At 40.3% G+C, this 15669-nt stretch overlaps 1 protein-coding gene across 1 annotated transcript in view; it reads left to right on the top strand.

Moving 5' to 3' along the window:
- Window positions 1–15669, top strand: part of Hibadh (3-hydroxyisobutyrate dehydrogenase) — a 105598-nt gene that overhangs the window by 77131 nt on the left and 12798 nt on the right. The window lies entirely within an intron of this gene.

Here is a 15669-nt window from a genome sequence, read left to right as displayed (position 1 = left end):
CTCATGATCCAGAAAAAGTGAACGGTAGACAACAGAAGTAGACCGATGTAGTGACCAAGGATGAGAGGATGAGTAATGTCCAGGAGACTGAGGCACAGGTGGGCTTAGCAAGTTCATGATGCAGGAGAGGGGTCTGCAAGGGACAGTAGGCAGAACTGTAAAGAATAGACACAATTTTGCCAGCTGAGTAAGCCCAACGTGGGTGTCAGAGTAGTGCAGATGAGGTGGCATTTCAGGATAAGAGGACCACTTGGGAAGATCAGCTGGTCATTCTTTATGGAAAGAAAAGGAAAAGTCTAGTTTGACTGTTGTATCAGGTTTAGCGACACGAGTGTGGGAAACTGTGAAGACCACCAGCCTTGCACACCCTAGAAGGTAGTTGAGCAAGAATTGGAAATGTGTAAGTAGAGAAGGACAGCTGAGTAATTACAATACTTTTAAGTGAGAAATGAACAGATTGAAACCAGGATAATAACAGAATTAGAGAAAAGAAAGATACAGTTTTGTTGAAACTGTGCTTTGTTCTGAGAGCATAAAAGTAATAGGATATAATAATAAAATCAGAAAACCATTAGTAGTGTGCTCCAAGATAATGTCTCTATGAGCCAAAATGGAGTGTAAATACAAGGAGAGGAAATCAGAGTGCTGGTCCAGCAGCTGAGCTCGGGGTCCAGAGTGGGGCAACAGTGTCTGGGAGTGCTATGCCTGGATTTTAGAGCAGTACACTCCTCCATGTGAATAAGTGCCTGTGCTGGTTAGTGTTGACTGTCAGCTTGACAGGATCTAGAATCATCTAGAAGACAAACTTCTGGGCATGTCTATCAGGAAGTTTCTAGATTTGAGGTAGGAAGGCCCATCCTAACTGTAGATGGCGCCAGTCTGTGGGTAGGCTCTTGGACTCAACCTCTTTAGGCTTCCTGACTGGATTCGGTGTCTTCCCTGCCATGATGGACCACAGCTTCAAATGGCATAGAAACAGACCTTTCTCCAGCAGGGGACATGTAACTAATTCAGGAATTCCCACTTTCAAAGGCTGGAAACTAGCTGAAATCTGTTGTTGACTGTTGCCAGGGGCTGGTGACTAAAGAAACACGGTGGCTTTAAAGACAGCCACCAAACCAAGCCACCTCTTTACTTCATGGCTGGATCTGCAACACACTCACAAAGCCGGAGCTTCAACACACCAAGAACTGGTCCTAAACTAGAAGCTTGCAAGGCTCCAAGATTTAATGGTAAAGTCACAGAGAGGACAGATAAGAATGGGTGGTAAAGACGAGGAGTAAGGAATGGGACTGAACAAAAAACACTCCACTCGAAATGAGTTCAAGAAAAGAACCATAGCCTTGCCACAGAGACACCATGAGCAGGGGCTACCACCTTCCTGAGTTAGAGAAATTTCTGGACAAGAAGTTACTTTTGTAATTGAATGTTGGCAGACACGTCCAAGGAATATTCATGAAGATTTGATCTCTTTATGAAACTTGTTAACAGTGAACGTGTGGAAATGGCAGCAGAGCACCGCTGGGAGAGTGGCTGTGCAAGGAGATACACATCATGGTAGACGTCTCAGAATATGGCCTCTCTGCAGAGGAACTTATCTCTCCCACAAAAGATGTGTCTGAAGTCCCCGCCTCAGATGTTTTGGGTATATAAACAGACAAGAGAGACAGAGAGACAGATAGACAGACACAGAGAGAAAGAGAGCCTGAAAACCAAAACTCTAAAGTTTATATTTAAAAAAGTCAACAAAATCTTACCTAAGTTACCACTGCATATATTTCAGTATAAAGGAAGGTTTTTCTAAGGAACAAAATAGAATATAAATAAATAGCCATAGACACAAAATGATATAAAATAAAACTCAGCTACCTTAAAAACTTGCTTTTGTGTACATTTAGAAATTAAAAGGAGAAACTAGAACTATCAGCAATAAGATTTTGATTGTGTGTGTGTAAGGGGTGGGGAGTGTAATGCTACTCCCAGGCCTCCAGCATATCAGAGTTCATGTCATGCTCAACAGTTTAGAAATACCAACACAACTTCAGACATTATTTACAACATTCATAGTTAATGATATATGCTTTACAGTTTGAGATTATCGTTATGAGAACATAAAGAAGGAAAAATGAAATAGAAAGTAGAAAGCTTATCCAACTGAGGCAAGAAGGCGAAAGCGATGAAATGAACTTGAGTCGTAGCTACAAAATAATGCATTCTAAACAACTAACTCAGAAAGTAAAATAGGATAAACCCATTTTTCATCAGTTCTATTTTTAAACTCTAGCCTTCTAATCCTTATGAGCGACACCATCTATTTAAAAGCTGAGATGAAAAACCAATGCCATGAGATTTAACACAGAAAATTATTCACTGAGAAATACTAACTAAAAATGAAATTTCACAGTCAACAGAAATTAGTGGCTAAAAAAGGAGAATGTGAAGTCATGTGACTCTAACATAACATTTTATGAAACATCCCCCGAAGAGGACAAATTTGGAGATACATTGAAAAAGAAATTTAGTAAGAAGTTGGAACGGCTGCACTGCTTGGTCTTGCCGAGGACCAAGGTTCAGTTCCCAGAAATCACATGGTGGCTCACAACCATCTCTAATTCCCATTTCAGAGATTTGATGTCCTCTTCTGTCTCCAACAGGCACCAAGCACACACATTTATGTAGACCAAGTACCCATATACATATCATTATAATATTAAAATTTAAAATATATTTTTAGATTTTTTTAAAAAAATTTATGTGTTTTATCTGTTTGTATGTATATGCATGCCTGGAGCCTGTGGAAATCAGAAGAAGGCATTGGATCCACTGGAACTGGAGTTACAGATGGTTGTGAGTCACCATGTGGGTGTTGGGAAGTGAACCAAGGTCCTCTGCAAGAACAAACTACTCCTAACCACTGAGCCATCTCTCTAGCCCCAATAGTAAAAATTTTCTAAAAATAAGTTAGAAAGCTTCTCTCTCAGCCTTTAGAAAAATTCAAGGTATATATTTGCATAATAATATAAGCTTATGTTATTAAGCATCTGTTTAACATATGTGTTTGACCATTAGCCCTTTAAGGAACTCTTTGTGGGTGAGGGGTGGGGCTCATGTTAGGAAGTTACTGGGGTCGCTCTCAAGTTGAAAGAAACCAGGGTTCCAGTCCTAGTAATGTTTCTGCTCCTGTTTTCTCTGCTGCAGACCCTGCCTGTGAGCTCTAGCCTTTTGAGCAGAATTCTTTTGGTCTTGTTGCCATTCAGATGGGGTACTCTGCCCATGTTATTTGGAGTTGTTTCCAGAAAGAGAAGGACGGGAAACTATACTGGTCAGAAACAAAATATAACTGTAAATTTCTCTCCGTGTAAATCTCATCAGTGTCCCGAAGTGATCTTAGGGCTGACCTTGGGAAATGCTGTTCTACAGTGCCTAGTGCTTGTAGGCCCTGGTGGTGTCCACTGTGAGTGGACAGGCCTGAAGAAGCGCCAGTGTGGGTGTGGCCGAAGGAGAAGATGGAGGGTCAGTGTTAGAACATGCTGAGTTATGCCTGTGAGGGCCGACACGAGACAGACACGTTTTTGTAGCTCTTGGCTGTGTGTGTAGTCAAGAGGTATGGTGTATTAAAGGGTGAAGAGCTGAAAGGCCATTTTCCATGGCAGGTTGTTACCTATGGCTTCACTTTAAAGAAAGCAAGACAAGGAATAGAGCTCTGCTGTAATTCTCACAAAACCAGATGGAGTTCTCCTTGCTCACTGGACAGCAGCCCTCAAGGAAACAGTCGCCTTTGTCTCATGGGTGTTAGTACTTGAAGCTGACTATAAATGCAGTCTTTTTTTCTTTATTACTTCCATAGGAGTGCTTTTTTTTGTTCAATGAGGAGATTGCCAAGTGCATGCAAACTGTAAACAGTGATGTGTCCTTTACCCTCATGCAAAGATGGTGGCTGTCCTTCCTTGAGGTTGTCGTGTGCCACTAGGAGTGACTGTGGAATGAGACACAGTGGCTGAGCAGTTAGCAAAATGGCGGGAAAGCATCTCATAATATAAGAGGTGACTTCTTCAGCTTGACCTTCCACCTTGAAATCCAGAGTTCAGATTCTCCAAGGCTTTGCAAGTGGGACGGGCTCCTGGTTAGCCAGCGCAGTTGCTTGTGATCCCATTACTCCCGTTACCATTAGGTCGGTCGCCCTTGGCTTGTTTTTCCTCCTCATCCTCTCCTACTTGTCAGCAGTCATTTCCTTTCCCCTTCCTTTAAAGCTACAGCACATTCTTTATAAAGTAAAAGGAAAGTAATCATCATGTTCTCTTTTATAGCAAGATGGGCTGGGTGGGGTCCAGACAGATGTGGAAAATGGCAGTAACTGGATTACCTCGAATTTGATTATTAGCCTTTTAAATTTTGATTATTAATGCTGAGAAGAAGACATGAAATTCATAGGAAAATCGCCAATTCCTATCACAGAAGGATAAATTCCTAAAAAATTTTAAAAGGTAAAATAAAAGTGCATTAAAGTTACAAGCTACTTAATAAAAGATTTGTTTCATTTTTTAAATTGTTTTTAAAGTTCAAAGGTATGACAGTTACAAGATGAGTTTTCGTTTGTATGGTATTAGAATATGCTCTACCACTCTCTGTCCCCAAGACAGAATTTTAAAACTCCGTGCTTTCCAAAGTCATCGCCCTGATTCTCTGTAGGCTCTGAATATGTAGCTTTCAGATGCCTAGAGATTCATTGCAGTTCAGCACTGAGCAACCGTCCCGGTCTGGGCAAATGTCAGGAAGCTGTTTTTTAAAGTGATTTCAAAATGAAGGTAAACCATTCTGTGCTTTGATTCCCCACCGGTTAGACCCCACTCTGCATTTATCTGGTTTTCTGTAGCACAGTGGTCCTTCTCAAGCCACGCTAGCTCCACACAGAACATTCTGTTGCTCTTTCAGCATAAGCAGGGCTATTGTGATATTTATCTGAATTCAAACAAGGCTAATTAAAAGAGCTGCTGACAGTTGTTGTGATCTGACTTTGACTGCAGCTTGATGGTCATTATGGGTAAATAATGAACCAGGTCTGCAAATGTAGCAGCTGCCAACTTGGGCTAGAAGAACGGCTATTGCTTCCAATTTAAGGATCTATCGACCGCTTCTCTTCTCCCTGCAGATCTTCTGTAGGAAACAAATGTGTTCTGCTGCTGTGTATTGTGGTTTCAGCTGTTTCAGATATAGCCTATAATTTCCTTCTTTAATATTTAACTTAGCACATTATTAGCTTTCAGAGTTAACAACTTTTCTGTTTTAAAGAAGTTGGGCTTTGTCCTTGTGAATGCTATAACCAGCTAACCAGCTGTAGCTCTTTGTATGGATTTGTTTAATTTGTACATTATGCAAGAAATAGTCTAGAACAGCAAGGTCCAACTTAGTACAGCGCTTCAAAAATCCTTCATCGAGAGCTTTTTTGTTGCTGTTAAGAGACCGGCGCATGCCCATTGCTTTTGTTTTCATAAAGATGGACACCTCTTGCCAGACCTCAAATTTAGGTTTTGTTCACCCCTTCATTGACTCTGAAATATTTGATACATGCTGCATTTATCAATTCGGAATAGCTTCTGTTGCTTTCATTAAAATGCAATAGTGAATATATTGTCGCTCCATCATGAGCGTCTCCTTGTCCTATTAGTAAGTAGGAACAGGTACATTAAAGGTAGGCACAAGAACAAATTGCATTCATAGATTAATGTACTTCCCTGCAGATTTCCTACACTTACAGAATGCAGCTTCTGGATCTAATAATTGCAATCTAGAATTTAATATAGGCCAGTTCTAAACACACTCCCACTACTCGGTCAATTGCTATGGAAAGCCTATCTGCATTATGTAAAGTCTGAGTCTCCAGCAGGGCTTTGTGCCTAATGTGGCCGAGCTTCGCGGTCTTGCTGGGAGGAAATGATCCCAAACATGCCCCTGAAAGAGAAATCTTACTTTGAAAAATAATGATGAAAAATTGCTTATTTTGCCATGCATTTGTCTGTGTTTATTTCAGGAAAGGCTAACCAAACTTTGTTTATCAGACTCCAGAATAGTGCTGTGAATGTTTTGGCTTTCTTATTTCCAGCTTGGATTATGCCAGAAGTAGTGTTAACAAGGGGTTATGTTATGCTGGCTTATGTTAAACCAGATCACCCCTAACATGTGCAGAGCCATTCATCTGTGTCACCAAAACCCAGGAGAACATCTGACATGGGCTCTGAAACAGAAACAGTGATCACTTACAAATCAAACATGGCACGCTCTAAACTGATTGTGCACGGCAATCTTTTCTAGAAAGGACAACTAATTGAACATGATAAAGTGTAAAGTTAATTAACACCCTTAAATTTGTTGATTACTTTCACGGGATTATATTGTTCGTTGAGTAGCAGCTTTCTGTCCCAGCTGTCGCCCTTTTTCAGCGAATGACGCTGGTAAACAATAGAGACACCATAACAAGTCGTAAATGGTCCCTGTGACAGCAGCCCCTTGTGAGGCTGCATCTGTAGAAAATGATTAGAACAATTGCATTTTAAAGACAGCTCACATTGCAGCCCAAGTCCCATTGGCCCTCTTCTTGATCTCTTTTGATGGCAGACTGGTTAAAACATTTAAGTTCTTTTGAGTAAATTAGGTGATTTACTGCGCTTTTCCTGGGGGTGCTTTGGCAGCTTGGCTTTTGCAGTGTTAAAGGAGGATCTAGCTGGAGCCAGTGTACATTTTAGCTTTCTGTCTCTCAGTCTCTGGGTTTGAAGGCCTCTTTCCGATAGGCGTGGGTGAAATGAGCTCATTTGTGATTCCTAAGAGGTTATTTTAGGTTACCCCCACTTGGTTCAGCTTTATTTAGTAATGCTAATTTCCAGATTTCAGCTCTTTGAGGTTCTTAGGCCAAAGACTTTGACGCGCCTAGGCTGAGTAGATTTACTTACTACATTTAAGTTTCATGGCATTTGTATATTACTATATAAAATACTTTTCCTTTATAGTCTTTGTTGCTTCCATGTAAGTGCGGCACCTTTTAGACAGAAGAAACTGAGATTTAACACAACTGGGATTTGTCCAAATGGTGTGACTTGAGTGGTGATTTCATCTAGGCCTCTTAATTTGAATCAGGTGTTTTTCATTTTTAACTCTTCATCTAATATCCCTGTACACACACTTAAGTTTGTTTGTATGGCAATAAGTGAAAATGCTAGTGCCACACACAGAGAATCGCACTGCTCCAAAATTGAGGTTTTCTTTTTGTATATAATTGATAAATAAAAATGATATTTATTATTATAACGTGTTTCGGTAGTGTGTATATGTTGTGGACAGCTAGGTGGAACTTTACTCACTAAGATTCAAAGAGTGCATGCACATAAAGATCTTAACACACATCAGAAGAAAAACATGGGTTTGTGTAGGTAGGAGTACTTTTTACCAGCACCTTTCAGAATCCCACAGGAGGAGTGGCGGAAAGCCAGGGCTGTGAGGGGCTCAGCGTGAGTACCATCTTGGAGATGAGCTGCTCGGACAAGGGGGGACAGGAAGGGAATTTCACATGAGGGAACAGCATGAATGCACAGAAACCCATAGTTCTCAATGTACACAGCGAGGTAGTTTTTGTTGTGGGGGTAGAAATACTTAGCATTCATTGACAAGAAAGATGAAGATAAAAGATTTAAGGTGAGAGAAGAAAAACATCCCTGCTTCCTACAACTCTTAAGACTGAAGGAAGATAAGAACAAGAGTTCTGTTGTCTGTTCTTTGCTGAAGACAATGTACAAGTTCTTCAGAAAAAGTAGGGTGGGGGCCAAGGCTGGCTTGGTAATAGTAAATGGTGTCTGAGACACCAGCCTGTGCTGCCCCAAGACTGGGAGACAGAGCAGCATAATCATTAGAGCAGGATGGTTTAGGTTGATGTTTACTGTTTTACAGGTAGGAGGCCAAGTTCAGCCAGAAGAAGGGACAAACTGTTACCTTAGTTCACTTGGAGCAAACAATCTTTTAACATAAAAATATGAAGAACGGTATTCCTTATATCATTTTTTTATATTTTATGTAAAGTACCAAATAAGCATTGAAAAATACGTAAACTTACAATATATAACTCATTTCAAAGAAAAACTCATTTTTGAGGTTGCTTTATTCCTCTCCAAATGAAGTTTGCTCTTACTTTGAGGATAACCTGTGTGTGTGTGTGTGTGTGTGTGTGTGTGTGTGTGTGTGTGTGTGTGGTGTGTGTGTGTGTGAGTGTGTGAAATCTTAGTGTTTTGCATTGTATTTGTTAATTCTGAGTTTCTCTTTTTTTTTCTCCTTTTGATCTGTGGGTGTGTTCATATGTGAATGTGAATGGACTCCAAAGTATGTGTACAGGCGTGTATGCAGAGCACTGTTATTGGCATCGGGCATCCTCTTACGGCTCTCCACTTCGTTTATTGAGGCGGGATCTCCATTGAATAGACTTGGCTAGCTTAGCCAGCTTGCCCCTGAAATCCCTGCCTCTCCCTCTGGAGTGCTAGGATTACAGGTGCCTGGCCACACCTGCCTGGCTTTTACATGGGTCTTGGGGATCTGAACATTGATCCTGTTGCTTACATAGCAATAGCTTTATCTACTGAGCCATATCCCTAACTTTTTAGTTGACTTTTAAATGACAAAAATGTCTACTACTTGTCATATATGGTGTGCTAGTTTAAGATACATATACTTTGTAGAATGGCTAAGTCAAACTGTCTAAAGTATTATACTGTACATACTTGATTTTAGTCATGAGAGCACTTAAAATCTACTCTCAGCAGTCGGCAGAAACACAGTTCATTATTGCTAACAATAGGCATCATATTGTACAATGGGCTCCTGAACATTCCCCTTCTTATTCCTGCCTTTCTGCTTTCTAAACTTATTGTTCCGATAAGCAGATCTAAAGCTCTTGGGGGTCTCTGTGTGGTTGGAGAAGAAGGGGAGTTGGTGAGCACTCAGGAGCATCCCACACTGCTCAGTTCACGGTTGCTTTAACTGCTTGAACCAGGTTTGCAAGTGCATTTGGAACACAGGACACTATGTCACCAGATCCCGTGTACCTGTCTGGAAATTTCTTGTTCCCTTTTTTTTTTGCCTTTTCAACAGTAGAAGTGAAAAAAATTGAAGGAAAGAAGGAACCAGGATTTAGTTGTGATTACCATCCATTATCTGATTCAGGTATCATATAATGAATGCTATTTTTTAGCACACTCCTGGTGCACATCTCTTCTCTGTAGTTATGATTTAGACTTTTAATTTTTTGAGATTATAGTATAATTGTATTATTTCCCATTTTCTTTCTTCTCTCCAAACCCTCCCAAGTACCCAGCCTTGCTCTCTTTCCAATTCATGGCCTCCTTTTTCATTGATTGTTACATAGATACATACATACATTTCCTTAAATACATAAATTCAGCCCGCTCAGTGTGTATAATGTTGCTTGTGTGTATCTTTTCATGGTTGACCATTTGGTATGGGATAACCAGTTGGTGTGCTTTTCCCTGGGAAAGACTATTTCTCGCACTCTCTGTATCTCTCTGCTCCCTGTTGTTCTCCGTGGAGGGCTGAGACCTGCTGAGCCTCCCCTTGTACTTCTAGCATGTCTGTTGGTGTCATCCTGTTCAGCTCATGCTTAGGCAGCCATGTTGGTGAGTCTATGGTTATAGCTTCAGATACGCCTAGGATACACAATCTCAGAGCAAACTCCCTGTTCCTCTGGCTCCAGGAATCCTTCTACCCCTCTTCTACTGCAGTCCCTGAACCTTAAGTGAGTAAGTTGTATGTATGTTATCCTTGGGTACTGGAGGGTAAAGACAGAGTTCCGTGTCTCCCATGAACCTCACATTTTGGATTTCCTGGAATATTCATGTTTTAAATGTTCTCCTAATATGCCAGAAAACAGGCCTTGATTTTTGCTTCGGGAAACCTATTTACCATTGAATCTTTGTTACTGAAGAGGTAACTTGCTGGTGGAATTTGTGAACATCTGTATTTATACTCTCCAACTTGTATCTGTTTTTTGTTTCTTGTATGGATTTTCTTGTCCCCCCCCCCCCACGCACACACACACAATAGATCTCATACTCCTTGATCCGTAGGAGCTGTTTCTTATTGCCAGGTTGAAGACCACTGAATGACTGGTCTCCAATTGTCAGTTCTTTGTGTCAACTCTAAGTCTCAATTTTTAAAACAGGGAAGAGTTGATAACTTTGATTAGGGATCTGGGGGAGTTTAAGACCACTGGCTGTTCTTCCGGGGGACCTGGGTTCAATTCCCCGCACCCACATGTTAGCTCACAGCTGTCTGTAACCCCAGTTCCAGGGGACTTGACAATCCTCACACATACGTGCATGCAGAAAAACACCATTGCACATAAAGTAAAAATAATTTAAAAAGAATGTGTCTCTCCATACTGCCAAGACATATGATAGATGTCTGTGACCTTTAAGAACAGAGTATTTGTGTCTATTTTGGATGATGTGGGCATCTGCATTTTCATTTGCTTGTACAAATGAATTCATTGTTTTTATTCTAGGGTTATGGAAGAGAATCTCTAAAGACATTATCACACAAAAGGGCTAGATGAGCTCTAAAGGGAGCCACAGGATTTGGGCTTATTAGCTTTAGTTAGCATAGTTATATAAGAAAAAATAATTACTTTTTCTGTACTTGTTCTTAGCCAAAGGACAAGAAGCAATAAAGGAGACTGAAGGGTGTGTCTGAACTTAATGAGCTAGGAGGCATTTATTTTATTTTTATTTATTTATTTTGAGGCAGGATTTCTCTGTGTAACCCTAGCTGTCCTGGAACTCACTATGAAGACCAGGCTGGCTTTGAACTCAAGAGATCCTCCTGCTTCTGCCTCCCGAGTGCTAGGATTAGAGATGTGCACAGTAAAATGCTCATCAGTTTGACTTAGCCGTTCTACAAAGTGTATACATCTTCAAGTATTACATCATACATGATAAGTAGTATACTATTTTTGTCATTTGTATTTTGTCAAGATCTGCCTTTCTTCTAATATGGAACTATTGTGCAGAGTCAGGTGTACCTCCATTTTGAGTATTAATGTTATACCTGTTTGAATGTGGATGCCTGTGAATTGGAAAACCCCAGATGATCATAGAATTTCAAAACTTTGTAGTATCTTTGTGGTTATTTGACTGAAGGTTGTTTGACTGCTTTCATAGATTGGAAGTAGATAAAACAGGCAGCATTTAATGGCATACTGGAATGATGAAAAAGGTGGGTAGCCCTCACCATCATTGAGTATTTCCATGACAACAGGTCTCACCCATTACTGCATCTCAGTGTTTCTAACCTGTTGTCTCCTGTCTTAGTCCCCTTTGTGATACTGTAACCGTACTTGAGAGACTGGAAGCTGGGGATGTAGTTCAGTTGGTAGAGTACTTGAGTAGTCTGCTCAAGTTTCTGGTCTCCCTAGCAACTACAACCACCACCACCTGAAGAGAAAGAGAGAGACTTGCTAATTTGTAAGGAATAACTTCTTATGATTCTGAATATTGGGAGTTCAAAATAAAGGGCTGCCATCTGGCAGGATCCTTCATGACTTAGAGCAACAGGTTAAGGGGTGAGTATGAGAGGGGCCACCTTTGCTTTTTTGTAAGAAACCCATGTCCTTGAATTTGCATGAATACATACTTGATGGAAGACTTACCTCTCATTGGGTCTCACTATTTAGCACTGTTGTCTTGGGGATGATTTGCTTTGTAGAGGACAGATTGAAGCCATAGCGTCTCTTTCTGAATTTCTCTAGGTAAACTGAACATCTCTTTTGTACCAGGTTCTGTGGGTATGTGCCTCATAAGTCAGGAGATTAGAAATAATGTTCCTGTGGGGAATCCAGATCAGAAATAAACGTTGAAACAAATCGCGGCAGGAAGTGATACAGAGTTAAGGCAGGAAAGTTAACAAGTGATAAAGAAGTGTGGTCTGACTTCTCTGAAGAAGCACATTTTGAGCAGAGTTCTCAATTATTGGAAAATTAGTTGTGAATAGTTTGTAGAAGAATCTATCAAACTGAAAAGAGTAAGACATTCAAGGCTTTGGGATGGGAGGAGAGCATGCTTGATATGTTTCAGGGTTAGCCAGAGGCCAAAGTGGCTAGGAAGAATAAGTGACAGGAGAGGAAGCCATGGTTTATTAGAGGGCCCTTTAGTGCTTTGTAGGACTTTGGATTTTATACTAGGCATGGTGGGAATCTTTGGGCTGATTGAGAGTAAAGAAAAACTGTGAACTGGATTTATGTTTTAGGAGGGTTCCTCAGGCTGCTGTGTGGAAAATCGATGTTAGAGACCAGGGCAGAAGGGAGATGGAGTGGGAGGGAAGTGCTGTTGCCGCAGTCCACACTCAGACCGGGGTTATAGAAAGAGTGGCCGAGCCACAGGTGCATAACTTAGTAGAAGCAAGGGTGTGTGTAATTAGCCTTTACCCTTCAGCTAACCACAGGCACTGATACTTACTGGGTCCTGGCAGATTGTGTTGAATGAACAAACAAATGCAGATTTTTCAACTCTATCTAAAAGATAAACTAAGCTGTTGTTGATTTTTTCCCCCCCCAAGAGTTCTTGACAGTGATTTTTCTCCTTTCTCCTCTCTTTTTCATTTTTGAGACAGGGTCTTATTATGCTGCTTAAATTGGTCAGAATTCATGGTCTTGCTGCCTTAACCTCCCAAGTTCTGGGATGGCAAGCATGTGGCACCATAGCCAACTCACAGTGATGTAATCTTAGCATCAACCAGACATGGACCGCTCTAGAACTGCCTGGGCCAGCCTGCTTCTCTTGTTTATGGGGTCAGCCCTCAGCAACTAATATTTAGCAAGCAAGGCTAAAACTACCCTAGAAGAGACAGTGACTTAGAGAACCAGATTATGAAATGCCCACTTCACAAACTTGGATTATAAGCCTTCTATTTAGATGGTGTGCACGGATACTTTCTCATTTTATTCACTGGCTCAGAGTTATTTCTTTATAATCACACAGCCAGCAAGTATCTCTCTCAAAACCAGTTATACATCTCTAGAGCTTTTATTCTTTCATCCATGCTTATTGATTCATTTTCCAAACAATTGTCTATCGAATGCCATGTAGGGTGTTACATAATAGGAATACTGACATAAGCAAGACCCCATGCTGACCTTGTAGGAAAAATCAGATAAAGAAAATAAAAAATTTTAATGAAGTATGATAAATTTTATAATAGAACTAAAACTGTGTTTGGTTTTATGTAAACTATTATTAAAATATAAACTAAAATACAGGTTTAATATTTGAAGTGGGAGAGGCCAGTGTTTCAGATTTAGGACTTTTGGATGTTGGAATATTTGAGTGTACATAAGGAAATATCTTGGGGTTGAAACCAAAATCTAAACACAGGATTCGTTTCTGTTTTGTGTGTACCTTATACTCATAGCTGAAGGTAATTTTACATAGAATTTTTAGTGTATCTGCATTTTTACTGCATCCTATCACCTAAAAATAGATGCTCAAATTTTCTGCTGTGGCTTCATGTTGGTGCTCAAAAAAGGTTGGATTTTAAAAGGATGATAACAGATTTTAGATTGTTCAATTAAGAATGCTCAGCTGCCGTGCAGTAGTGGTACACAGCTTTAATTCCAGCACTGGGGGATGGAGGAGACCAGAGGTAGTTAGATCTCTGAGTTCAAGGCCATCCTGGCCTACAGAGTTCCAGGACAGCCAAGTCTACCCAGAGAAACCCTGTCTAGAAAAACAAAACAAAAACAATGGTCAACTTGTAACTATATCTCCCAGTGCTAGCTACCTGAGCATGCATTAGTTCTTTGTTATCCTATTTTAGAAAAGAGATGAATTAAAATAGCATGGCAAGGCAGTACATTTATTACTTACTATCGAAAGACTTAAAATCCCATGGGGTGTCTTCTGAAGTCTGGAGGAGATCTTGGGAAGCTTTTGAGTTCCAGCTTTTCAGATGTCCTTCTCATCTGTCCACATTGGTCACATTTCTTTTAGGATAGCTTAGGCATTACTTCTGCCCCTGCATTTGGGAGTACGCCTGATAATGTGAAAGGAATGTGTGTGGGAGGAAAGAATTTGGTCCCAAGAATTGCTCAGTGTAATCAGACCTATGTTGGGATGTAGGCTGCGATAAGGTTAGAAATGAACACTCTGTCACATTAAGAGAGGAAGGGAAGACTGCCGTGGACTTCTGAATCAAGGGTAAACAATTCTTTTCTTGTGAGTTTTCCCTGCTTAAGTAACTTATTTCTTCTTTTTGAAATATGTGTTTGAGTGAGTGAGAAAGTGCACCTGTCAAAAGATTAACCAGCTGAGAACCATTGTCAGCATTAATTTTTTTCTTCAATAAATGACTCTCTGAAGCTATTTAGCAGTCTGTAATCTAGGTACAGAGCTGCTGACCTATGATGGATAATGCTGGATTTGTTTGTAAGCTTTGACTCAAATTGTCTACTTAATTTCTCCAGGTTAGAGCTACAGGATTAGGAGACAGGGTGGTTATGTGTTTTGAATAAGAATGAATAAGGAAATTGAGCAAAATAATTGTAAAGTATTAACACCTTACCATCTTGGTAGAGTAAATTAGAAGCTAGCAAAATGGTAGTCACTCACATGTCATTATCAAATGTTAAGATAATTAGGTGTTTGTACATAATTCTTTCCAAAGTGTATCTAATGCTATTATGGAATGATGTAACTTAACTTCCTTTGAGCATTGTAGGCTTCCATGCACAGGGAATGCACTCCCAAGATCATTTGACTTACATCACACTGACTTTTGCTTTTAGTAAATGGTTAAAAATAATATAACCCAGGAAAGAGAAAGCTACTTGATTTGACAATAGCAAAAGATTGACAATTTAAGCTAGGCAATTGTGGTTCATTCCTTTAATCCCAAACTTGGGAGGCAGAGGCACTCAGATCTCTGTTCAAGGACAGTCAGGGCAACACAGAGAAACCTTGTCTTGAGTAAGTTAAATTGAAAAGCAGGCATCACTTGTAGCTGTCTGTTCTAATGGCCAGGTCTAATCGTGATACAGCTGTGGTTTCCTAGTTCTAGGTTGCAAATGAGCTGTAAAGTAGTTACAAAACAGAAGTTACGCTTATATGGTTTATGCACATATTTACTGTTTTTAACAGTAACTTGAAAATTATGAACAAAGACTTGTCAATGTTAAAAGCATAGTTTTTAAATTTTATTTCATAGTTAATAAGAAAGTTGTAGTAAAGCGGCCCTTTTCTCTCTGTGAAGACAAGCCTAAATTAGAAGTCGTTTCACTGATCCTTTTAACCAGAGACTGGTAACTCATCAAGTCGGTTCAGAGCTAAGAAGTAGCCAGAGTATGCTGAAGTTTATTTCTTGTTCATGCTCGTGTCACCAGAAAAGAGTTGTTCAGAGATGTGGCAGGAGGAGAGAAAGATGAGAACACTCTGCTGATGCTGGAAAATGCACGTGAGAGTGATCTAGATGCGCAGCCACCTCTCCTTCAGGAAGAGCCTGGCCACCCGAATGCCTGCGTGCTGGAGGCCCAGGACCCAGGTCTCCAGATCTCATCAGTAGGGGGGATTTGGAGAAGGAGCTTGTGAACTTGCCTTTAGAGCAGGTTCCTTTTGTATGCTGTGGTGCCGT

Source organism: Microtus pennsylvanicus, chromosome 21 (genome assembly GCF_037038515.1).
Source record: "Microtus pennsylvanicus isolate mMicPen1 chromosome 21, mMicPen1.hap1, whole genome shotgun sequence".
In the NCBI taxonomy this organism is placed as follows: domain Eukaryota; kingdom Metazoa; phylum Chordata; class Mammalia; order Rodentia; family Cricetidae; genus Microtus; species Microtus pennsylvanicus.
The sequence above is the reverse complement of the archived record's forward strand: the minus strand, read 5'-3'. Positions and strand labels throughout refer to the sequence as shown.